The 24,594-nt window shown below is 39.4% G+C and overlaps 1 protein-coding gene across 1 annotated transcript in view; it reads right to left on the bottom strand.

The window, feature by feature from the left end:
* Window positions 1-8,333, bottom strand: part of TNFRSF19 (TNF receptor superfamily member 19) — a 57,494-nt gene extending 49,161 nt beyond the window's left edge. The window contains exon 1 of the mRNA XM_005417682.3: window positions 7,859-8,333. The gene's annotated coding sequence lies outside the window, so the exon portion shown is untranslated. The remainder of the gene's footprint in view (window positions 1-7,858) is intronic.
* Window positions 8,334-24,594: the final 16,261 nt, after the last annotated feature.

Consider the following 24,594-nt stretch of genomic DNA (forward strand, 5'->3'; position numbering starts at 1 on the left):
GTTGCCACTGGGCAAATTTCTTCTCTCATGATATCAAGTGGCATTATACTGATGTCTGTTGGACGCTACCATTCAACTCATGCTTTTAAGTAAGAAGTTATTAGAAGTTTTTTGCCTCTAAAACACGTGTGAGTAAACAGAGGTTCCATACCTTTAAAGACTTACTAGCTCTTGTCCAGATACTGATATTTAAAATGCTGAGTTCAGTTAGTTTTGTTAGAAGAAAGAAACCTGTGGACAGAGTTTTTTGAGGTCACTAAATCATTCCAAGTACATCTTATTAGGTTAACAGTAATGTGCTTGCCTAAAATACTCAGGGAAAAGCAATCATTACTGGTAACATACTGAACTCAGGATAGGGAACTTGCATTAGGAAATGTAGTTGCATAATTTTAAGGTCATTTGAGGCCTACTATGCATATGCATAAAGAGGGAAATATCAAACAATAAATTAGAAACATGTAATAAATGTATTGTGGAAGTAAGAACTTCCAGCCTTTGAAGGTTATAGAATCCATGGCCCTCTAAAATTTACTCCTACATTTACCAGCTTGCTTGAATAGTACTTATCATTTTATTTCAAAGTCCATGTCAGAAAAATATGCCTTTTTTCTCTCCAAAACACTTCAAATTCCACCATGAAAGACACATCACCTCAAGAACCAAAGCAGCATGACTAAATTATGGCTGACTAGCAGGTTTCTCAGACACAGAAGCATCAAAACTTTGAAGTCAACATCATCCATCTTCTAAGGGAAACTTTAGAAATGGTGAAGACTCCCAACTTCACATTGACTTAACTTGAAATTATGAATTCTCAGTTAATTCACAACCAGGTCTTTGAAATTTCCCATATTTGATTTGATATTTTTACTTGATGACCACTTGTCAAACACTCTATAACACTGGCAGAGTACTCTGAAGTTCCGGGTGAGAAAGAGGACTGAAAATATAATCATTTTATCTTGCCAACAGAGGTCTCTGGTAGCCAACAAACAGGGTCTCAGCTCCTTTCTAACCACCTACTTCCCACCCGCAGCTGTCAACTGCACGCAATAAAACAAGGAGTGGCAGATGGCTTTAGCAGAGTCAGTGCCCCAGGGGCAAGAAACAAGAGAAGGGAAAAGTACTCATGCTGCTGCAATGACAAAGTCAAAGCAAGGGAGCAAGTTAGGGACAAGAAGATCCACTACAGCACTGCACATTGTTATTTCTATCTCACAGATCTAGGACACCTTTCCCTTACACCCTGCCCACAACCCTTGTAGTCTTCCACTTTATGAAGTAAATGAGGTCTTGTCTGACCAGCTTTGCTCCAACTTTTCCAACAAATGTGGAGGAAAAAACTCTATACTGTCAGTTAGGGCACATTCATCGTATTAAATATCACGTTGAAAAGATCTGTATTTTACAAACCTGCCATTCATGAAATGTACGACATTAGGCTGCTATTGATTTATTTCAAATTTGGTAAAGACAGAGTTAGCAGATTAAAGTTAGAACCTTGCTGGTGATTGAAAACAGAGGTATTTTAGGGGCTGAGGGAGATGAGAAGACAGAGCCACAAGACACAGCCAGGAAATATTTGTGCTGCTTCTGAGTACCACACTTCAAGTTATGTTAATTGAAGTACTTGTCTTTACAGGAATAATGGTGATAAAGCAGTTTATCGTTTGTGTTCTTCAACATATCCAGCTTATCATTAATTAGACATTAGAGTGAAATAGTGTAACAAAGGTGCAATGTGGCAACATTTTTCCTACACATAAACAAAGCATTTTAGAGGACGAGAGCCTGTGATTCACACAAGAACTCCCACTCTCACCAAAGCTGACGAGCCTACTCACACAACATCAGAACTGTGGTAAAAAAAATGTTGCTCCTTCTGTTTAATACATCTCACCCATCTCAAGTTCTAGGAGACACTGGTTTGCTAGATGAAAGCTCAGTGTCAAGATACATTTGTATTTTTGTAATCGGATATGTGAATAAGAAATACATTGAGAATGCCAGTATTATATTCATACTTCACTTTCACCAAAATATACGAATAGTTCTTTTTCAAAGTAATTTTTAGGGATCATGAATTATAAAGCATTGGGCTGGTTAATATACCTTGCAATGGTGCAATGCCAATATGCTACATTTATCCAGTCAGCCTTGAGCAGTTTTGGATGGCATGCAATGTCTTAAAAACCACAGACATGAGTTACTTTCATTCACACCATTCTCTTTTACTAGGATTGTAAGTTGTTGAAAGTGAGAGAAAGTGACTTATTACCTCCTTAACTGACATTTTAAGCATCTTACTAGTGAACTAATAAAGAAGCTTACTTCTAGGTCTAAAAGAAACAACAACAACAACAAAAAAAACCCCAACAATCAACCAAACAATCAACCAAAAACAACAACAGAAAAACCCACTCCAAAAACCCAGCCCTCTTCTCTTATGGTAACAAGCTCCCAGGTAACACACCTAAGTAATTCGCTTTACACCTGATGGTAAAGGTGTGCTTGAAAGAGATTATGCAGTAGTTAAGAAACCTACCTACAGATCGAATCAATTTGCCATTGCTCATATTAAATGCTACTGGACCACTTTATAAACTTGATAAAAGCATCCTTCTAAAGTAGTTGTAAATATAAAGATGGTAAATAAGTATTTAGACTTTTCACAAATATCAGGTAAAGCTTTTGGTCCAAGGTCAGATTAAATGGAGACAGGAAAGGAAGTCAAACAATCAAAACCTTTTCAATAAACCAAACTGTAATTGGAGCTTTTAAACCTCTTACCAGCCAAAAGAAAAAATGGGGAGCTCCTATTCTTCCAACTCCAGCTCTAATATTGTTTGAAGCAAACAGCAGCTTATTAATGCAGCAGACACGAGAAGCGCTTGTGAACATGAAAGCCGGGCTTTCAAGGGCTTTTTGTTCGCCGCACTCCGGGGCGTGGAGCAGCCACTCCAGGGCTGTCGAGACCTGCAGAACCCACCAGCCGCAGCAGCCGCGGCCCCCCGGATGGATGGATGGATGGATGGATGGATGGATGGATGGATGGATGGATGGATGGATGGATGGATGGATGGATGGATGGATGGATGGATGGATGGATGGATGGATGGATGGATGGATGGATGGATGGATGGATGGATGGATGGATGGATGGATGGATGGATGGATGGATGGATGGATGGATGGATGGATGGATGGATGGATGGATGGATGGATGGATGGATGGATGGATGGATGGATGGATGGATGGATGGATGGATGGATGGATGGATGGATGGATGGATGGATGGATGGATGGATGGATGGATGGATGGATGGATGGATGGATGGATGGATGGATGGATGGATGGATGGATGGATGGATGGATGGATGGATGGATGGATGGATGGATGGATGGATGGATGGATGGATGGATGGATGGATGGATGGATGGATGGATGGATGGATGGATGGATGGATGGATGGATGGATGGATGGATGGATGGATGGATGGATGGATGGCGCTGTGTGTCCACACTGGGAGGGCGTGAGTGGTGGGGGGGTGTGCCCCCTACCACTGGTGTGAAGCCAGGGTGAATTGCAAGTGAGGGGCTGGTGTCCCTTTTATCCCACCAGGAGGACAGGATAGCAGGGCAGTCCTGTGCCCACCTCTGCTTCCAGATGCTGCCTGGCGTTGGGACTGGAGCCTTGGCGTTGCTGATCCCCCTCAGAGGGAGCTCAGGCTTGTGGCTGCTGGGCTGTTCTAAAGGTACTGGCTCTTGGCCACTGTCAGGTGAGCGCACAATGAGTCCTTGTAATTCAGCAAAGCCCTTTCCACCTCTCCTGCCCAAAAAGCATGACAGAGGCTTTCTGACAACACACTGCAAAATCTCCTTTCTTGAGTAGCTTTTTCTTCCTGCTAGCTCAGAGTCTGAAATATTTTATCCATTCTGCAGGTAATAAGTTACCCAGCTGTAAGCACAGTGCCAATACCAAATGCAAGTATCCATGGTGAAATGGAGAAATCCAGCCCTTCACAGATAGTAAATTATTCATAGTCACTAGGTTGGGTGTTACTGCCACTTACTGTGACACAAATTAGGAGCTTTTATGAAGTTAGTGATGCTCCAACATTGGTGAACTAGTCTTGGAGACCTTGGTAAAAGTACTGTTGCTGCAGGGATTTCAGGTTGTTAGTTTTACTTCTAATGAAAAAGTTAATGATCCACTTACAGTCTAGACAACTGTATAGACACACAAGGAACAGGGTTAGGCTCTGAAAAAATGAACAATCTATTATACTGGGAGGTAAAGCATTTTCAAATAAACAGAATTTTTGGATCTCCTCGCCAAAAAGTTTGAAGATCAGCAGCCAAAGGGCTTCTCTAAAAACAAGGAGTGCTTATTGAAATCCAGCAAGTTGTATGCAAAGAGAGAAATGACTGCTGCAAAACTAGTTGTTTCCAATTATAAAACCCAAACAACTCTGCATGTACAGAGGTTTTAATGTAATTCTCTTCTGAAGGGCCTTCAAAGAAGAGCTTTTCTTCAGGACCTTTGCCAGGAGGAGCTCTGCAAGAGGCTGGAATTTCAGTGAGGAATGGCATGCTGCAGCGCAACAGCAGCGCATCTGTTGTGAATAGCAGCTGCTGCACAGCGCTGAGCATTGAACACAGCCTCACTCTTTACAGACAATCTTTTGTGTGTTATCTGTTTTCTGGAGCCACCAGTGAAACTGTTGCGTGAGTTCTTCTTAGTAGAATCATCATGTGTGTTTCAGATACTTGATTTAAAGCAATATAGTTAGACAAAGGTATTAAAATATCTCAGAGTTCTTAAAGTGTTGACTAAACACTCAGGATTACCATATAAAGAAACATTAAGACTTTCATCAGACAGTGGGTTACTATGCTAATGAACTCAGAGCAACGTGTTGTCTGTAACACTGAAACTTAAACGTTTAAGTCCTTGTTGTAGCATGTAAAATCTTTCCTCTGAATGTAAAATGGATGAATTAGTTACATTCATCATTGAAAGGTATTGAGAATTGTAGAGTTTACATTGTTTTTAATCATGATGCTTCTCAGGAAATTGAAGAAGTGAATTGTTAGTTCTAGTACAGAGATTCTCACTACAACAGAGAAAGCAAAAAAGAAATACTTGGAAAGCAGTTTCAGCTGACCCCTTTGATAAGACTAAGTTGTGTGACATATCTGATGTGGAAGCAGAAATTGTACAGCAATAGGAAGTTGTTATCTCCATATCTCAAATGCTAACACAGTTCCCTCAGTCAACTATGAGATAGATCTACTCTTGTTATGACAGCTGTTGGAAACTGATGTCAGTATAACTGTGCAATGTCTTTTGATAATCTTAACTATTACAAACCTTAAAATATGTTTATGATGTTATCTTAGGCACCCTGTTTGAAAATGGCTCTATTTATAATCAGAAATTGCTCAAGCTATTTTAATAAATAAATCATACACTTGGGAGTTTCCTAGTCAGATCTGCTTGAAAAAGCATTGTGAACTTTTTGTTTCTGAAGGCTTAAGCCTGAGGATTAATTAATGTTTATACAGCTCTTAGTAAAAGCAAAGTTAGTAGTGCCAAGAATTATTACTATTTAATCTTTAAAAGTCAGATCAATGACAGGCTAAACTGTCAGAGAACTGCTATTTAAAACAACAAAATTTGCTGAAAATCCTCTTCCCACCATGCTTGAATGTGTTCAAGTGTGCTTTCATTTCAGCCTGACTTATATACAGACAAGCAAAGATATTTTTCAGTTTAATTGGGTTGACGCCCATCTTTGTTTAAATATCTGGGGAGATTACCTAAAATCCTAGGGACTTACAAAATTTAAATAAACTTTGTTTCTTAAATGCATTTTCAGGGCCTAAATGTTGCAAATAATTATCTATACAAATCCTACTCAACAGTGTAATCTATCTGATTAACCAGTGTTTCTCCTGTTATCTCCAGCTATTTTGACTTCTGAGGAAAAAGACTCCTTGTGTTATTTTTTAAAATTTGCTTCCCTTTCTACTTTACACCAAGCAGAAGTAAAGTTTAGAAACAATTTTCCTCAGAAAAGAGGTGTACATATTGGAAAACAAGCAACAAGCAAGAGGGGACTGGAAAGGCAGAGAAGCTCATCAGCAAAGCATAGAATTAATAAATAAAGCCATCTTTTCGGGGCTACAGGAACATCTTTTAGCACATCATTGTTACTTAGGGAAAAATACTACATTTTACTTTGGTTACGCCTCAAATTATATTCTTTCTTGACAGCTATACACATATTATTCATACAGTGCTAATTACTTTCCTTATAATATAATTGACTTGTTAAGTAAGAATATGAATTAATTGGTGGCATAGAAAACCAAGTGATTCCAAGTCAGGCCTAGTTAATCTGTGTCTGGCATATTATCTCTTGATATTCAGTAAATTGAAGTTCTATATATACAAATACTGTTTTAATTAGAAGAAACAAACTTTGCAGACTGACTAATGAAAGCTATCTACATTTATCTGGAAGTGTTGATAACTTGATCTTCCTCAGATGCAAGCAGACTGTTAAAATTTGGGTTTGCATGTTGCTCTATGGTACACACTGGAATATGAATATCTTGAAGGTCCTGTGGACTGGTAGGCATCTTAAAGAATAGTGTTCAAGTGATGCTTGACTGACTTTTAGTTGCAATTTGTTAATAAAGGTATTCAAAATTTATATACACCTAAATTTAGACCTAAGACTATATAAGTCAGTATTACTAGCCACCATTAAGACTAGATCTTCAAAGACCTCAGTGTCTGGAATGTTTGGAAGTCTGGTCCCAGTCATGGGTTCTAAGTTCTTCTGAAAATCTAAATTATATTTAAATACTACAGAAGGAGTTTGAGTCTTATTTTAACAGTCTGACTCCAGCTGCAGGCACAGAACACTCATGGATTTGGCCCAAACTCACACAAAGATCTGGCCCTTTAAAACTGCAAATGTGTGAATAATCCTAAACCTTAAAAAGATTGTTCCCTTAGAATGAATTTCTGGAGTAGATGTCTCAAAATTTCTTCAACACAATACTTTTCATAAATATGAGTTTGAGGAAAAGAATACAAAACACTGTGAGTGGAAATTGCATCACTAAAATGCAGCAAAACTTCTATGAAGTTCAGCAAAACTAGCTGTTGGCTCTAGACAAGCCTAAGATTTCTTTAATATATTTATTAAAATGCCTTAGAGGAAACTTCTATCATCAGGTCAGAAGATTACTTTTATTTTCAATATTTCATATGGTACAGCTGAACTATAATCCCTTCAATCTTAAAATAAAACCATTTCCTTTTGTGGATAAGGATGTTATGCTTACAAATTTAGTTCCAATAACTTGTGGAAGTGGACACTTTTTTTCATCTCAAGTATGGAACTATTAGGCTTAAAAGTGTTGTCTGAAGAAGACACAGTTTAATAAATGCACTGAGAGCAAACAAAGTATTACAGTGTGTAGGAGATATGGTTGGCCTTTCCTTAGAAAATAAGTACTCCCCTGAGTCATGTAATACATGGATTCAAATACAAATTTACAAAACTATAGATGGTATGAATGAGCAGTGCAACCCAAAATCTTACGTATCCCCAAAGCACAGAAAAATACTGGGTTTGCTTCAGTTTTTCTATCTGTTATTCAAGTCTGTTCTCTATACAATTCTGCCCAAGAGCTGCAAAGAAAATGCTGCATAAATTACAAACAATCTTTTGAACTTTGTACACACGAGGTGTAGTATTATTGGTTATGAGAACTTTTTAATTCCTTAAATTCTTGCAACACAAAACTGAGAAACAACCCCAAAATTCAGTACCTGTTATCTGATGAAGTTTTCCAGTGCCAGAGTTTCTGCAGCTTAATTTCACACCGCCGAAGCTTCTGTATTAAATGCTTTTACCTCCTTAAAAAAAAAGAAAAAGAAAGAAAAAGAAAAAGAAAAGAAAAAAAAAGTATGTCAGCACAAGCCCAGACGAAACTCCAAATCCGGGAAAATAAAATTAACCATGCAGATCAAAGGCAGACGAGCACTGAGACCAAATGCCTGTAATCTGATCAGTGATCAGTTGCCGTACATCAAAGGCAGTGCTTTGGCGAGGAAAAAGAGCTCCTTTTCCAGCAGGTAGCTGCACTCAAATTCTGCCTTTCAGTGCTCTGCACTGGCTCTTTCTCCCCTCTCCTTGATTGTGCTGGGAGAATGCACACGATTCTGAAATACTTGGGGTTGAGTGGCTGGATCTGTAGCTTTTGAGTTCCCAAGCTGTGTTGTGGATTGTGTGTTGGAAGCTTTCCCCAGTGCCAGCGGGTTCCGCTTTATCCCTTTCATCTCGCTGAGCTGCAGATCCCATGACATCATTCAATGCTGTGGGACTGGTTAGAGAGCTGTAATACAGCCTGTGGGGGAATGCAGCTAAAGAGCAGCAAGAGTTTGCATGATTTCTAATCAGGTTAGTCCATTGTAGCAAACCCAAGGCTCACTTCAAAGTCTTCACTACATTTAAGTTTCCTCCCAAGAAGAGAGAATAGTGTAACTAGAAAGTTTTCTTTAAAAGATGCTTTATAATTTTGTCTGCAAAAGGAAGTTACAGTCTTCCATAAAGTTCTGAAAGTCAGGCATGAAGGTCGGTTTACTAGGCAGCTGTAACATGAGAGAAAACTACTTTTGTTTATCTCTTTGTCGAGATTTGGAGCAGAGAAAATGGTGCATTTTGCACGCTGACATTGGATTTTTGCACTGGCAAAACCAAGCACAATAGAGCATGCTCTTAGTCCCTGGCTCATGTCCTCCCTGCTGCTTACTGTGTGGCCTTTTGCAAATCATTTTATTTGAGCCTGATTCATCTGTGGCTCATGATTCCTTTACGTAAATGAGCTGTGAAGCTGCCATAAGTAACTCACTGAAGTGTTTTTCAGTGTAAAGGCATTTTTCAGCCAGAGTAGATTTGAAGTGGTCACCATTGCACTTCCGCAGAGGGAGGGGGAGGTTTTTGGGGTCATGGGAGTGTATGGACAGACATTCTCTGTGCTACTGCAGGTCACAGCTCTGAGGATTGCTGGAGGGTCCTGTGTTGCCCTGGCGAGCAGGGAAATCCTCAAGGCTGCTGTGACTTTCTCTCTTGCAGTGCAGAGGAAAGGCGGAAGAAATGCACTACTGAATTTCATATTCAGTGATCTGAGGCTAAGTTATGTTTCAGCAGAGAGATTGATTCAGCCCTCTGTATTTCAGCTGTTAATAAAACACACAAATATCAAGCAGGATGGATTTTAGGATAATCAGCCATACTGAAGATGCCACTGAAGTTCCCATCCACGCACACCCCATACTTTGGACGTACCACATGTGCAGATGAAAGTGATACGAGCCTGTCAACTGGGAGACGCATGCAAATATTTGCACACCGAGTAACCGAGAATTCATTTAAAAGGCAAAAGTAGAAGGAGGCAATATGCTAGACCCGTCTGCCTTAAGCGTTAAAACAAAAGCAAACAATCAGCGGATAATGGGCACTGGATAGCCGAGCGCGGGAGCCGTAGAGGGTCCGGCGGAGATCCCTCGTTCTGCTCCCCGTGTGTGGGCTGCAGCCTCCTCCTTGTGCCTGCTCGTCCCCCGCTCCGTGCCCTGCGCAGCCCGGCCGCGCCGCTCGGGAATGATGCTCCCGCCGCACTCGGTGGGATAGGGAGCCTTCTGCTGGTGGGACGGTGCACTGTGGGCCGGCAAGGAGCACTCTGCTCCTTGAGATAGCAAGAAATATTTCCAGAGATGCTCGAGAACCTTACAAAAGGTGTTGCAGAATGTAATTCTGTTGCTGGCTGGACGGAGTTTAATTATTGGTTTGGGTCACCTATACAGGCAGGCCTTTAGGGGATGTTCTGGTAACTGAGATGGAGAAGAGCTGATGAACATAAAAAGAAGTACGGTGCAGGTAATGAACAGACTTTCAGGTATACACTGCTGGAAAAATCATGAACAAACCATATATTTCTCTCTTTTCTTAATTTCCACTTCCACCTATTATAAATAAAAGAAAATTATCCAGTCTGTTTACTTATCTTTCAACATTAATTTGCGTTCTTCTGACATACAACCCTCTATCACCAGAAAGTTTTTTGATAAGACTCCATTTGTAGCTTTCGTGGTAAAATTGGAAATGCTTATATTGAAATAAAATGTATGGGTGGGCTGTGCTGAACTAAAATAACCCCTTCAATTTCAATAGCGCTTTAAGAACAAAGCTCTTCACAGAAAGCACCTCTTATTTCTCAGGATTTTAGCAAAAACAGGTCCTGATGGTTTATTAGAGGCCTTTGATCTTTCTTTCATACATATGAAAAAGAAAAGTAAGGTTAATTATTTCCAATCTAACCTTCTAAAGCTTAGGCATTGCATTTTGCATTTATGACACTACTTTTCACTGTGGAGTCTGTCAGCCTGAACTATCTGCTACTTCCTATTTTATGGTTCCTCAAAATTTGGCCAGATGTGTATAATAATAACAACAGCAGTTGTTTCCATAGTTCAACATTTTTCCAAAAGCTGATAATGATTTTTTCTCCTTACATAAAATGAGGATAATACTGTGATTTGTATAAAGCACAGAACAGACTAGAGTCAGAAACAGAACTTACCTAAGGTGACACTTCACTTTACACTTTTTGATTATAGCTCATGCTTTCTCTTGTAGTCACTAACCTAGCAAGGCATTCAAGCACAAGTGGTCTGAAATCCATTAAGTTCCTCTCTAGAGGCTTGATTCTAATCACTGAAATTACTGAGATAGGAACAGAAATTGCTGAAACTGGGGACCCAAATTTACTCACTCTCTAGGTATCTAAAAAGCTTTTCTGGAAGAAGCACTTGTGATTCCTGTGAGAAACCAGAGAGGTGCCTCTGGAGAGGAAGTCCTGCAGAGGGAGATGCTCTCTTCCCAATTAATTGCTTAAATTTTTCTAAGTTTAGATAGAATTTTCCTTGAGAAACATTTAGTGGGTTTATCCTTCTCTTTTTACCACATGAGGATCTCAGGCTCTTAGATTCCTCTTAAAGAATTTTTAGGGAAACAGAACAAAGTCCAGGGCTGCTATTCATAGCCAGTGCTTAACTGGGTCAAAGCCATAAAAGATTGTCAATTGATAGAAGTAATAAATTTCTGGAGATGTTTCTTAAATATAACTGAATCTTGGGAAAAATTATTTGTGAAAGAAACAATCTAGCCAAATAAAGGGGTTTGTACCCCTGGTCTATTCTTAATATATCTAATATTCACAATATTCAAGCTATGCCTTATATACTTGTATCATATACATCAAATGATTTATCATGTTGCTTTATACATGAGCTGTCTGCACCTCTTCCCTTTGCTTTCCCTCAGTACACAGGAGCTCCAACAGGCATTCAGAGAGGAGAGCTATCACCAGGAACCATCACAGGAAAAGCAGTGCCATTGTTACAGCCCACTCACTGGCCATGCAGCCACTGCTTGTGCTAGCTGCAGCCTTTCTGAGTGTGGCATAAATGCTGGATATCCTATTATAAATACCACACAAGCAGCACTGGTGCACTTACAAGCTTTCATCGTGCACATCTACTGTGGCTGCTGTCTCCTGATGATAAGTGATGAGATACTCATAGAGGTGGAAGACCATTTTCAGAACCTTTTATGGCAGATCAGCACTATATCTGAAGCAATGCTTATCTATCCTGGTCCCAGACGATGTCAGAAGTGCTGCTCATGGCTCTCCTAAAGCATTAGGGGGATATTGTTCCATGAGGCAAGTCAGTGCTGTGGTGAGGAGAGATGCTTTAGAATACCCAAATCCAACCACCTGCATTATCTGCATTGCCATCCCCACAGAAGCTGGCATCCTGTTTCTGCTGGATCACAGGGGTGTTGTTAGGCCAGGTGTTGCTGATACCTACTCCCACTTCCTGCTTCAGCACTTGCAAGCTCCTTGAGAGTCATAATGTGTAAGAACTCAGATACAGCACCTTTAGGCAGAAAAATCAAGACCCTTTGGCATATCCTGAAAAACTGGCTCACTGTTATCACCTAGTGTGTCATCAGACTCACCTTAATCTGCAACACTCTGCACTGTCAGTTGCAGTGCAACTCGCTCTAGTTAATAATAGCTTTGGACGTAGTTCCATTAAATTTTGATTTTTCAAGGAGAAAAATTCTGTCTGCTATTTATGTGCTCTGCAATAGCAGGTCTCTGACCTCATGATATGGGTGGAGAAAACAGCTTTTTTTGCCTGTCTTTGGTCTTGAATTTTTATTGCAGTTTGCCTGTGGGTTTTTTCCCCCATGGGTCTTCATAGGAGACAGCTTTGACTTGTTCCCTTATGAGTACCTTGAGATCTAAGCAAAATGGAGATTTTTAGTTCTTGGCTCACCAGGTGGACCACTCTGAGGGAAGCCTCACAGGCATTGCCACATCGAGATAACATGGAAAGTTTTGAATTTGGCTTTGAGGTTGTCCTCAAGGATAATGTAGATGCACGCTGTAGGAAGTAATAGCTAATTTACCTGTGATTGGGAGTCAGAAATTGTGGTTTTATTCCTGATTCTATTACATGGCTATGACTGGAGGCAAGTTACTTTTTCTCACTGTGTTAGATCTTCAGTTGTGTAAGTTTTAGCTAAAATGAAATCAAAGGAATAGTGTTGGTTTATGCTGTATGGCCATCCAGTTTCCCTCGGTTTCCCTCAGTATGTTTTCCTACCCCTTTAGAATAATGTAAAAATAATTCTTTGTAATACTATACCTGAAATAATGCAAAGCAATTCTGCGTGAATTCCAACCCAAAATAATCTGGTTCTGAAACTTCAAAAGTTTCTGTATTGAAAGTGTTCTTGAGGATTAATTAGAATAACAAGCATCCCTAGGGCAATAGTATGCTTTTCACTTTACTGTGAAATCAAGTTTCACAGCCCTTACCTGTCCTCACACACATCCAAGAAGTGAAGAAAGAAGCTTCTGCCATGTCTTCATTCTTTATTGTTTCACTAAATGAAAACACAAAGTTTCGTCCCTCTTTTCACTTGTACTGAAATGGTCCACTGTGATTTTCTGCCTCTTAGGGTGGGAAAAGTTCTGTACCAGCCTGCAAACTTTAATAACCTAGGACTCTTTCCAGAGGTGCTGGTGGAGTTGTGTCAGTGAATCGACTTCCGTAAGGCTGCTGAATCTTGATTAGAAGTATTGCTCATGCAGCTGAAATGGAGATTCAATGATTTTGTAATTTGTATTTCAGAAGTCAGCAGATATTTTTGAAGCGCAGTATTCTCATCCTACTTTAAAGAAAAGTTACATACCTTGTAGCACACCCTTTTCTTCAAAGCACTTAATTACCCAACCTTTACTCTTAAAACATACTGAGGTTTCACCCATGAGATGTCATGTTTTGCAGAAAACAATATAAACCCCCCAAAACTCCAAATCCAATTCTAACTGCTCTATAGAATATGCCATGAAATCAGGCTAAGTGGAAAGAAAGGGAATGAAGAAACAAATCTGAGATGAGCAATTCAGTGATCTGGAGTAGAGATCCTAGTTGGCCACCTGCCTAGTTCTAATCAAAACACAGAGTTTCAGAAGCATTCCCTTAAGGAAACTCTAACAAAATAATTTCTAAAAGATCATGAAGTTAGTTGCAACTAGAAAGAATGTTCTTATTTTAGACAAAATGTTGTTTATAAATACTTATATCTGATCATAGAGACACTTCAATCACATTGCCATGCTTCTGTCTTCAAGTATTTGTTCAGTTTTGCCCTTTATTCTCATGTCATAGTTCAGAATTTTCCCCATTTAAATAAAACACTCTCAGTCTACTTCACAGATCTTGTACTACATTTCCCTTCCTCTTCCCTTTTTTATGCCAATTTAAGCAGAATTGGCCTTCTCTCCCAACCTTTATTTTCCCCACAAATACTCAAGAACAAACTAAGAACAAGTTTACTGACTTCTTTTTGGTCAGTGTTTTATTTCAAATTGGTTTTTTGTCGGTGCTTTATTTGAAATTGTTTTCTAAAATGCTCTTTTATACCAGGGCTTTGATTCAGTACCTATTTAGTTGAAGCATGAACCTATAGGAATGCAGTAGTCAAGATGCTCAAATAATACTTGTAGCTTCCTGTGAATTATATCAGTACAGACCTTAACAAGACAATTCTAGTTTCCCTTGTTTGTCATTACTCTGGCATCTGGGAGTTCACTTCAGTAGTTCAAATGAAAAATCCTGTACTGCCTAAATGCTGTATTCCAAAGTACACATACTGCAAACAAAAATTCAAGTTTCTGTGCTGAGCAATTCAAGTTCCTTATGGAATGACTGCAAACTCTGGGCGCTAACTCCTTCTGCAGTCAAGAGCCTAATCTTAGTCAGTAAAAAACTTATAATCATATTCAAAAGTCAAAAGGGGGAGAGACTTGAGATTTCTTTAATTCCATCTGTATATCCATACAGCAAAGCGTTTATATGTCCATATCTTTAAGAGGGAGACAGTCAATAGCGCATAAATAAATGCGTATTTCTGAACTGAGGCCTTGCCTGCATGTTATTTTTGGATATTCAGACATAACCTGTACTCAGATGATAATATATAGTAACTGACTCATAGAGCAACATTAGTGTAATTTTTGGCTGAATTTCACTTCCCAGAGAAGAGTAGGTTTATTTGAAGAAATTAAAGACAAGAAGATATACAGATTGTCACCACTCTTAAATAGGCTGCTTTGATAAATAGCCCTATCATTAAGAAGACATCTGAACAGAATCAATGTCTCGGAAGAAATGGTAACTAGATCTAATCCCTAAGCAATTTTCTGCAGTCCCAGTTGCAATACATCATTTTTTTCACATATTCTACTTTGAAGGAGTTGATGGATTCGCTATTTTTCTTTTTTTCCCTGTTTCCTGGTTATAGATGATAGACTATATTTTTCCTGCATGAAGTATTCACAGCTTTATCCTACTGTCCTTAAGAAATCTTCCATATTAGCTACAGCCATAAAAATACCAAATGAATAAGGAAAAATATAAACAAAAGAGCAGAGGTTATAAAAGACATCAGGCTCAGCTGATCTGCTGCCAACTATTTTCAAAGCAGATGTTCTTCTGACATTCATCTGTTTTCAGTCTGGAGTTCTGTATCTACTTTAACACATTTCCTAGCTCATGATTTGCAAAGTTTCAGTTTATTTTGCCTGGACATATTTTTACACTCTTCCTCACCTTAAAGCTCTGTGTGCTTTTCTAAAAAGCAATGAGCTATGAAAAGATAGTTGAAAACAATGGAAAAAACAAGAGACTACAAACATGAAGTGAAGATGACTCAGGAAAAGCAACCATAAGTTCTAATAATATCTTCAAAGTCATACTATAAGTGATGAGAGGGCAACTTTTTAAAATTCCTTACTGAATTTCCACAGAAAAGTAATTCCTTAGAAGCCTGTTTATTCTGTGGAGCATGCCTTTGCATGACAAAGTGTTTTATTTCTTGATTTATTTTTGAGTGATGTACTTGTTTGCTCTCAAAACATTAAGCTATAGAAATGTGTATCCATTATTTATGTGATATATCCCAGCTTCTGAGCTATTCTACACACTTGTTTATTAAACACACATTTTTATCAAGGAATGAACTCAACTTCATAGCATGGCCAAAGCCATCAGTAAAATGAAAATGCCCCCATTGTTCCGCAACTTCACATCATGCTGAATGAAGCAATTCCTTCTTTTGTTTATTCTGGACCTCGTGACTCATTTTATTTGATACCCAAAAATTCTCATACTGAAATAAACAGGGAAAATTTGTTCCATGCCAACACTTGGGATTTTGTTTTAAGTTTTAGTAGTTATAACTAGCAATTGAAGGGTGCCATGATCTATGAGGTAACGGATTCCTGTATGTTCTACAAGATCACAGCAAATGTCCAGACTAAGCCCTCTGTCTCATTGGACTCCTTTTGTAAGCAGGAACTGTGTGAAGATGCAGTCTACAAGAAGCTGCAGAATGGGAGTAGATCTGCAGGGTAATTCTGGGTCATATACTCACCATCATCAGTAGCAAGTGTTTTCAGAAATTTTAGGTGCTGCAGCTATGTCAGTGTAACAGTTTACAGTGATCTTTTATTCTGTTCCTCCTGAACATGCAGCATCTGGCCCTACACTCTCCCCTCTTTGTCCTGCAAGCCAGGACAGATGTTACTTGCAGAAGCTCCCTTCTCTAAGAAAAGAAGGGGCAGAGCCTTGAAACTCGCTGTGTTTTCACATCCTTTTCTCTGTCTTTTGAAACACCTGCGTCAGAGTAGACTGGAGTATTCAGCAGAGAATCCTTATGTCTTAAAAGAAGAAGAGGATGACAAAGTGGGTCCTGTGAGACAGAAGAGGTGAACACACAGGAGACCTCAGGCCTCAGAAAACCAGTCTGTTTTGTGGCACCCATTGTCAAAAGTTATTCTCAATCATAGAGTCAATCATAAAATACCAGGTTAGAAGGGACCTCAAGGATCATCTGGTCAAACCTTTCCTGGCAAAAGCATGGTCTAGAAAAGATGGCCCAGCACCTTGTTCAGCCAAATCATAAAACTGTCCAATGTTGGGTAATCCACCATTTCCCTGGAGATGTTATTCCAGTGACCAATTTTTCTCATTGAGAAAAATGTTCCTCTTGTGTCCAATTGGAATCTCCCCAGGAGAAACTTGTACCCATTACCTCCTATCTTTTCCATGTGACTCCTTGTAAAAAGGCAGTCTTTGTAGCCATGCTTTAAATAGCCATTTTCTTTGTAGCCATGCTTTAAATACTGGAACATGATGATAATGTCTCCCCTAAGCCTTCTTTTCTCAAGGCTGAGCAAGGCCTGTTCTCTCAGTCTTTCCTCAAATAGCAAGTTTCCTTCATCTGGGTGGCCCTTCTCCAACCTGTCTCCAACATCTTTCATTGTGTAGTGGGAATCAAAACTGAGCACAGTATTTTAGAAGAAGACATTCTGTATCCTCCATGGTACAAAAGTGACAGTTCTGGAATGGCACCGACTGTTTCTGCAAAAGATTGTAGTAAGACTAAAACACTTATGACTTCATGATACTTATTTGGTACTGGAATCAGTGAAAGGTTTACAAAGTATCACTCATCACTACTACAGGAAAAACATGTATGAAAGGATTTCTGAGAATGGTTTGCTCTTATTTCCTGATCTTTGATGATCTTTGCTGCATTTGCTTACTTAAAGTGAATAAAACTTGTTATTTCATCTGCTTCTGTATATGTGTCCCCAGTATTCTATTTGTTCAGATAAGGAAAAATAAACTGTTCAAAGCAGCTATAAGTACCTGTTCTGTACAGCTATGCTGAGCTCACATTCTGGTAAACTGCAGCTACACGGGCTTCTCCAGCCTTGGTTGAGCATTGGGCTTCCTACAGAGGTATCTTTTGTGTCAAACAAAAGTGTGCCAGTTTCAAATTTCTTCACTGAGAGTCTAATGGAAGAACCTGTTTGGCCTTCCCTTTCACATGCTGGAAAGTGTTTGTAACATGCCAACAACTTAAATTCAATAAAACACATAAGGCAATGCCCAGTCTTACTTCACTCTATGACCTGAGTTACAGCCATAGCCAAAGAGCAGTGCTTTATTGCAAGGTCTCCTCCTGTAGGAGGCAGAAAGGCCATCAGTTTCAATAGCTCTGGCTTTCTACCTGGAGGATTCAGTGAGGTGCTGGCGGCACAAAATGCAGATTTGCTGATGATCTTGGCATTATATTGACACTGGGTGCTGATTTCAATTTTCTGTGTCATCTTCTGAGCTAAACAGTGATTGGAAGCAGGTTGGCTGATACTACTTGTTGTCAGGCTACATGCAGGCTGCCATCAGTTCTGTCATGCTGAGCAGCAAGCACTTCTGTCAAGTGCTACCCGGAGATATTCTGGTTGGAGAAAGAAAATTTTGTTGCTGGGCATTTGTGAGACAATTATTCCTGTGATTTATCCAACGTGCATGAGGAGTGTTGATGAACAAGCACCTTACTGAGACAAGGGAACAGCTAGAACAATCCATTTTATATGTGTGCTCTTTCTTTCACTTTGTATTCCACTGGGTAAATATACATAAATAATTTAAAAAATTATGTAAAAGGAATAAGTATTATTTCATTTTATACCTCCTCATCAGCCACAGAAAAAAGAACGAACAAACACTGGTAATGAGGCAGTGATGGGACATCTGATATCTCTGAGACTCATATATCTGAGGGATGAGGGGGGATCTTACTACCTCCCAATAAATGTACAGGACAACTGTTCATTGTTCACTCAGAGAGCCCAACCTGTTTCCAGGGCCCTGCATACCAAAGCTGTACGTGTACCTGGTGGAAGATCTCATTACTCAAAGGCTTGGTGCCTGGTGGTGGTAGAATTCTGGCAGATTGAAAACAAGAGGCTTTTGTTCTGTAAACCAATCTGAATAGTGAAGTGCCCAGTACTGTTCATGCTATTTATGAATAGGAAAAAACTTCAGCCAGCAGTGGGTTCAGGATATACTTGATGACAGGTGTGGCTTCAGGAACCCTCAGAACACCACTACTATCCGGATGTATCAAATACCAGTCATTTGAGGCATTGTGGTGTGATTTCAAACACACTTATTTCCTACACTCATTATGTTGATAGGAGTGTGTAGACACAGGCCAAATCTCATTACGTAGAGAGTTTAACTTCACAAAAACTGTCTTTTCCTGATGATGGCTCACACATCACTTTAAGAATGAAAGCCAGTGGAAGATGCTAAATCACTGGAAAACATCTCTAGCACAGAGTAAGTCAGTGGGCAGAGTGGCAGGTGAACACAGATGAAAATGTGTTGAAATTTGCATTTAGACGATAATCTGCAATTAAGAGGTTTGCTGTGGTATTTATGAAAATGCACAGAGATTTACAGATTAGTGCTACATTTTCAGGCAAGACTTACGGCACAGCAGCCTTGAAAAGGATGGGACCTTGCATAATGTTACAGTAACTCAAAGACAGAATTACAAATAGCAAGTGCTATAATAAAGACGCTATCCTTAGCAACATAAAATGAAAGGTTCTGATGTAAGAACCTTTTAGGATCCTCAGTGCCGTAAATATGCTTGTGATGTTATTGGCACTATGATGTACTACAATATTTTCTCACTGTTAAAAGCTTATCTTTTAGCCAGCTATGGGAAAGTGACTGAATTGTCAGCACTTTGGGGCAGTACCAACAGGCTGTGTAGGTCAGCTCTGCACATCTGCTCTTCCTTCATCCCTGCTGGTTCAGCCTGGCCAAAGCTCATTGTTGCCTGGCTCAGACCACACAAAGGTTTTGTGGGGGCGTTGACTCCTTTGCTGAAAAGCAGCTTGCCTGCATATCCTGCTCAGCAGAAAGCCCTTCATACTCCTGTCCCCAGCCACAGCCTGTGCAGGCTCCCTGGGGCCCTGTCTGCAGGGACAGATGCTGTCCTGGGTCACTGGTCAGTGAGCATGGGCTGTCTGGTGGGGCAGAGATCCACTCTGAGCCAGGGACCAGATGCTGCCTGCCATCCTTTGGGAAAGGCAGTGTGCAGCACATCATGTGCTCCTTGGTTCCTCACACGTAGGGAGCAGCACTTCACACCACTTTGAAATGGACAGAATCAGTATAAGTAATTCTATTACTTACTGGATCTTTAATCCTTGAAAATCATGTTAATATGTGTCTTGCCATTTTGATATCCACAGCTTTCAAGTGCCTCTTCCTCAGCATACACACTTTGAGACATGCGTATTGGAAGACTGTATAGAAGGAGAAGAGTATAAGCTTTACATTTTGGGAACTGGTAATGTCTCTGCTTTAAAAGGCTTTGATAGCTACCTTTTAATTAAGGATGTGCCAACAGTAGTTTTCATCCCTATTTCACAAGAAACATAGTTCTGTTCAAAGCTGTATTTTAGTGTCATGGTATGGTTGCCCCAACTACTTTTTAGAGTTAGGCTCTTTTCTTTGTGCTGAAAACATACAGAAACTTATGTTGAAATAGAAGGTACTGTGGATATGATTCAATTTGTCTGTCATTATGTCCATTTCACCTTCATCTTTTGTGAATAGTATTTTGTATTTCCAATAAGTGATTTAACTTAACCACTGCCTTCCACAGAAGCTCACAGTTAAACTCTAAATGTTATTTACTTCCCTTTAATTATAAAAATACACCAGGTTAGTTTGTAATTAAAGATAATGATAATGTTGTTTGATACCTTGTGGGGAAAAGTTTAAATATTTCATGACCAAGGAGTTCTAGAAAGGAGGGCAGCAAAAATAGCCAAAGGTTCTTTTTTCCTCTCTCTCTTCTGGCATGGAGAACAAAGACAACAACCCCCATGAAATTTGATATGTAAACGAAATGCAGCGAGTTGGTAAAAGATGAAGAGCCATTGGATGCAAGAGAAGAGAGGGAACACTGAAAACCACATAGATGAGCCCACACCGATCTTGAGACCCACCTCCAAGAGTCACCACACCATTCCCAGCTAACTGCTTGTGCTCTCCCAACAGAGACAGCAGGAGCAGCACATCAGGGGCTTCTGTCCAGATCTATCTCTTAGAAGCATAGAATCATAGAACATCCTGAGTTGGACAGGACCCACAGGGATCACTCAGTCCAACTCCTGGCCCTGCACAGGACAGTCCAAGAACTACATGTGCCTGAGTGCATTGTTCAAGCACTTCTTGAGCTCTGTCAGGCTGCTGCTGTGACCACTCCCTGTGGAGCCTGTGCCAGCGCCCAACCACCCTCTGGGTGAAGAACCTTGTTTTAATATCCAACCTAAATGTCTCTGTGAAAGACACAGTTTTTTTCACTTGATTTAAGCTGTGCGTAAAAAGGGGTTATCAAAATGCTAGACTTGTCACAAAAGTGGCAGAGACTTTGTTTTAGATCCCCCTTGAAGGAATCTTCTTCTGAAGAAGTGGAACAGGCAGTTGGAGCTCCTAGTTTTGCTAAGCCACCACTGCAATGTGCACTGGAAGTACTTTGTTAGCACTCTTAAGCAGAATGGAGTACTGGTGAATGACATCTTTGCATCTTCATTATTAGAAACAATATCTACTATAGACAAACATGTATATGTGGAATTATTTTGTGCTTTGTCAAGGCTGAATATTTCTTGGAAAGATTGTTTTTATCTGATATTCAGGTATAATGAAATTTTCCTGCATCTGTGCTAATTGTGTCTTTATAAAAGGGAAGAAATAGTGAGAGTAAGGGCCACTCCTTCACAACTATCACTATTTGAAAATTCAATATATCCTCCTGCCATATAAATGAAAAATTTACCTTGGCCATTCCTATTGTTTCAAACTATGAATGCTCAGCAATATACTTACTTTATGTACCTCTGAAGGTTTTAAATTCCAGCCCATAAAACAGTTTATGGGGGATGACTTTCCTTCCCTACCTAGTTAGAGGAGGAAAAATCTGAACTGGTATTTTTTAGTTTGCTGCTACTTCATCTCTCTAATGCTTCATATGTGTATATATTACTAATAATCTCATGTGGGAGTTAATCCATCTTGAAGGAGTTCTTCTTACATCTGAGGTATGCTGACATATGTGGGAGACAACACAAGAATGACAGAAAAGAAAATCCTTAACTCAGCTGTAAAGAATGGACCTAAATCAGTCTGTTCTGACTGTGTGGGTTAAATGTCACTTGCTGAACCTGTGGGATGGACTGAAGACTGGATAACTTTCACTGAGTTTGGGAGACTTGATCATTTATTTTGTAAAAAATTTGTAAAATATGCTTTGTGAGACATTGAGGATCTTTAAAAACTGTGCTACAGTAATGTTTTATCTACTGCCATTTTAGAAGGCAATAATGTTTACAGCTGAGATCACATTTAAACTAATATTTGTAATATTGTCTGGCTTGATTTTTAAAAATTTTTGACAGATGTGGCTGGTCCTTTGTGAATGCTTTCAGGCAGGGGAAGTGGGGCCATTAGTCCTAATTCCCTACATTCTTAAAGTTTCTTCAATACAAGGAATGAGAAAAGTACAATTGCATGCTGACTCTAGAGGAATTGGAGAGGGCAAAGAAACTTAAATAACACTTTCTCTGAAAAGACCAGAGCCTCTTTCTTGATGTGGGTTTGCCGTAGCAGAATCAGCTAGAAAGGTTTTGGGTATTCCTGTGAGACCACACCATTGCTCTGCCATCCTCAGTACAGGTAGACTATACCCTAAGTAGTAGCAAGTTACTGCTGTAAGCAGTAACAATCCCTTTTGGAAAAGTCCTTTTACAACATAAAATGGTCTTTAATAACATAACATGTAAGGTTATCCACATGTTGCCATTGGGATGTGTGGTTGCAGTATGTGTGGGCACGGTGAGATGAATTTGATCTAGCTAACAGAATTCTCGGTGTCTGCGCTGGCCTTAGATGCTGCTCAATGCTACCTCACAGAGCTCTGAGGCAAAAGCCCATCTCTTCCATTTCTGGCAGTTGCAAAGAGCCTTATGTGTATCCCAAAGAACTGCTGCAGTGGACAGAAGTGCCCTGAAACATCTGAGAACACAGCTCACAAGGGATCTCCAGACCTGTCCAGCTGAGCAATCTCAGCCCACAGAGAGGAGACTGCTGCGAGCAGATGTGCTGAGGGTGGGACAGGCTGTCACTGTCCCAATGTCTCCTGTGTAAAGGGCCAGCATTTCTACTTAAGCTTGTGGCTTTTTCTCCAAATAATTACAAATATACTGGTAACTGCTACAAATGCTTGGTAATGGTTAATCACATTTAATGGTGTTGCTGCTTCAGTTCACATAACAGTGGCAGCTGTAGTATCTATAATGGGTTAAATCCATCTGAAACCAGTAGTTGGACTTTTCATCTTGTTATGTTAACAGCTGAAACAGAATAATTTCCCCTGTGTATGCTGCTGGATTATAGCATTACTACATACTTGGATTTAGATTATTTTGTTCTGTTGAAGTTTGCATTTAGAACAGGCGTAAGCAGCTACTACAGCTTAGCCGAGACACAGCAACTTCTCTCTTTTCTCAGCCCCTAGTGCAATGACATCCTTCTTTTAAGGTAAACAGAAGAGGAAAATAAACTTCTTTGAGCTGGCTGCCTGAAAGAATCAGAAGCATCTTACAGATGTTTGTCAGTACGAAGAACACTGGGGATGTACAGGAGGATGTATTTTTTAATGACCACTACAATAGAAATACTGAAGAAACTCTAAAATAACCAACAAAAGGCAGAACAGAATAAAGGCTACTATGGTCCAGCACTGCAGAAAACGATGTGGTGAGAAAGCTTTCAGGTTAAGGGCTACCTGGTGCAGAATTTCTGCTCTACTTCCTATTGATTGAATTATGCTGTGCCAGGGTACTGAGACCCTGCCCAATTTTTGTATCAAAGAAATCCTCAGTTCTACTTAATAAATTCTTTAGCCCCCAAAAATGGACAGCTGTCAAAACTCGCTAGTAGGTATGGAAATATGTAAGAATTTTATGTTAATACTGATATGAAGTATATTTCTTTTTTGATATCTGGAAATAATTTTCAGTACAGTAGGGAGAAAGGGAACATAGGAGTCTCCTTGCATGAAAATGATTTTGGTATTTTTACAAATAGCATAGAAGGTGGAGACAAAAGTAGTTATATAAAGGATAATTAATTTCAAAAAATAGTTATTATACTTGCCCTACTATCATTTTTGATGTTTTTACTTGGGAAAAATTCTAATATTTGAAAACTCCATTACTTGCAAAAATAAATACAAGTTTTGACAAGTCTGTACTTATTTGATTTTGCTGGAGGACTTATTTTTCTACGTTTCCTATAAATCACACTGTGAAGTCTCTCACTGTCCTCACAGTGATATAACTGCTAAGTTTTCTTCAAAGAGGTTCTTTCTCTGACTTTTTACTGCTCTGGGAGTGTAAATGGGTGATAACTAGAGCAAGCCCAAATTTTTAGTAATCTGGCACTTCCTTTCTCATTGAATTGCTCTTCATATGCCCTGATGTTATTGAATCCTGCCAAGATGACACAGCCCAAAGCCTCAAAAGAAGCTTCAAAAGAAAACACAAATTCCTGTAACAGATTATAGGGAAAAAATCCCAGCACATAAAATCCTCACAAATATTCCTGAAAGCCACAAGTTGACTTGTGCTTGACATCCTAACAGTTTCATAGTCCATAGATAAAGAAGTGGGTTCTGTCTAAGGTAGAATCTCTACATATTTTTATTAAATGCAGGGATTATTTCTGGGGCTTCTTTTGTAAAAATGGGCTTGCTTAAACAAAAGATGCAGTATGCTGTAAATTCTGAGTTAATTGTGATCCCTTAGTTTAATTTAGTCTTTCCATTTTCTTTCTCCAGAAAACATACTAAAATTGCTAAAAATGCATTAAATTCTTATTTGGTTTATAAGCTTCTCTTCATGCATGATGGACACAGACTGACAGTAAAAGAAAATGAAGATTCTTACATCTATGATGGGTGACAAAAAGTTATCACCAAACAAGCAACACAG

This window comes from Geospiza fortis, unplaced genomic scaffold (genome assembly GCF_000277835.1).
Source record: "Geospiza fortis unplaced genomic scaffold, GeoFor_1.0 scaffold16, whole genome shotgun sequence".
In the NCBI taxonomy this organism is placed as follows: domain Eukaryota; kingdom Metazoa; phylum Chordata; class Aves; order Passeriformes; family Thraupidae; genus Geospiza; species Geospiza fortis.